The sequence below is a fragment of the Chrysochloris asiatica genome, unplaced genomic scaffold (assembly GCF_000296735.1).
Source record: "Chrysochloris asiatica unplaced genomic scaffold, ChrAsi1.0 scaffold00064, whole genome shotgun sequence".
Classification (NCBI taxonomy): Eukaryota; Metazoa; Chordata; class Mammalia; order Afrosoricida; family Chrysochloridae; genus Chrysochloris; species Chrysochloris asiatica.
Genome location: NW_006408582.1, coordinates 15,903,734 through 15,905,694, shown reverse-complemented (window position 1 = coordinate 15,905,694; position 1,961 = coordinate 15,903,734). Strand labels below are relative to the sequence as shown.

At 48.0% G+C, this 1,961-nt stretch overlaps 1 protein-coding gene across 1 annotated transcript in view; it reads left to right on the top strand.

Annotated features, from left to right (window-relative positions):
* The window catches only part of FAM160B2 (family with sequence similarity 160, member B2), a 17,583-nt gene that overhangs the window by 3,073 nt on the left and 12,549 nt on the right, over window positions 1-1,961 (top strand).

Here is a 1,961-nt window from a genome sequence, read left to right as displayed (position 1 = left end):
GGCGGCCGGGGAGGGCCGGGGCCTAGGCCGGAAGGGCGGACGCGGAACCGGGGGAGGAGCCGGCGGGCACGCGGGAGGGCGCAGGACTGCGTCGGGGAAGGGACCCCCGACCCAGGCCGCAGCGCTCCTGGCTGTCCCTCATCCTCCCACCCCTGTTCTGTTGCGCCCCTTCCAGTTGCTTCTTTCCCAATATCACCTTATTCCCATGCCCTCTCCAGGTCGCTCCTATGCTGTAATCTTTCATCCAGATCGCTTCCTGTTTATTTTTCCTGTTCCCAAGAGTCTCTCTCAATCCCCAAACTCTTTTCTAAATCGTACCCTAGCCAGCAAATAGTTTCTTCCCCAAATTCTCCCCCTCCCCTTCCCCCAGTCCCTCTTCGCCCTACATGCCTGGTCACCTGGGAATAAGTGAAGAACCCCTTTCCCTCCTTGGCGTACTCCACGGGCTCCAGGGCCTTATTCAGATGTTACATTTGACCCTGATCCTTTTTCTACCGCACTTTCGCCCCTCAACTTGACAAGCGCCGGGGCCTGACTGACCAGGTTCCCAGGATTCAGTCCTCTAAGTGGGGGTGGATAGGCGTCTAGCTGAGGAAAAGCGTTCTGTAATATAAAAACACATTTTCCAGGATATTATTTCTTACTGTACGAATCAGATTGAATTTGAATCCTGGAGAATCTGGCATGGTGAGACGTAGGGCGGCCATGTGTGTACAATTAATATTGATTTTTCACATCCTATCAGAGTCAGACTTTGTGTCGTTTCCTTTTGGGGCTGAAGACTGGTCAGAGACTGCCCATCACTTCATTTTCAGGACAAAGAACCACTGTAAAAAGTTGATTCTAAATCAAGGTGGTTTAGAGGGGGTGGGGGTTTGTCCTTCTCCCAGCCTCAGAAGCAGTCTATAAAGTCAACAGACCTTTTGTTTCATAGAAACAATAATTTCCCCCCTAATTGATCAGTTTCATGTGTCAAATTTTCTCTAGAAAATCAACCCTGAGTGTCCCACTCCTTCCTGCTCTGCATCAAAATCAGACCTACTTATGAAAAACAGACACAGTCTTAGACAAAATTGTGAAGAAAACTTCTTCCACCTTTCTTCAACCTTCTTGCAGCCCTCCAATATCCAAAGGTCTTGAGGGCATCCCACCTCAGGGAAGCTTCATATACAAGTGGGAACTGTTGTTATTATGTGCCGTGGAGTCGGTTCTGACTCATAGCGACCCTGTACAGGGTTTCCGAGGCTGTAAATCTTTACCAGAGCAGAAAGCCTCATCCTTCTCCTGTGGAACACCTGGTAGTTTTGAACTGCTGACCTTGAGGTTCACAGCCCAATTCGTAACCACTACAAATTTAAAGCTAAACTAGACACCCTGAAAAGTCTATTTGAATTGCTCCAGATACTGGAATTTCAGGCATCTGGGCCATGGTATAGGGAGATATTTTTAGGCACGTGATCACTAGTTCTGTTTGAACCACAAGATTGGTGGTTCAAACCTACCAACCACTCCTCGGAAACCTTATACAGGGTAGCTAGGAGTCCTGGTATGTTGCTGTGGGCTAATGCATCAGACTGCAAAGTAATTTGAACTGCAAGGTCGGTGGTTCAAGCTTACCATCTGCTCCTTGGAAATTCTGTACAGGGTCGCTATGGGTCGGAATTGACTCGACAGCACTAACAACAACAGCAACACTGTATAGCTGTAGATGACATCTTTGGAGTTTGGTTTCTTTGCAAATCATTGTGAGAGATGAGAACTACTTCTTCCCTTTCCACCTCCCCCCACATCTCAGGTCTAAGTGTTTCCCTGGGTTCTGGCACCATGTTGATTACACAAGACCGGCTCCTTTCTGTCCTCTTTTGATCAAATGGAATAGTAATCATATTGTTGTGTGCCTACTGATAGGGTTTCTGAGGCTGTAAACTTTACGGGAGCAGAAAGCCTCATCTTTCTCCTGA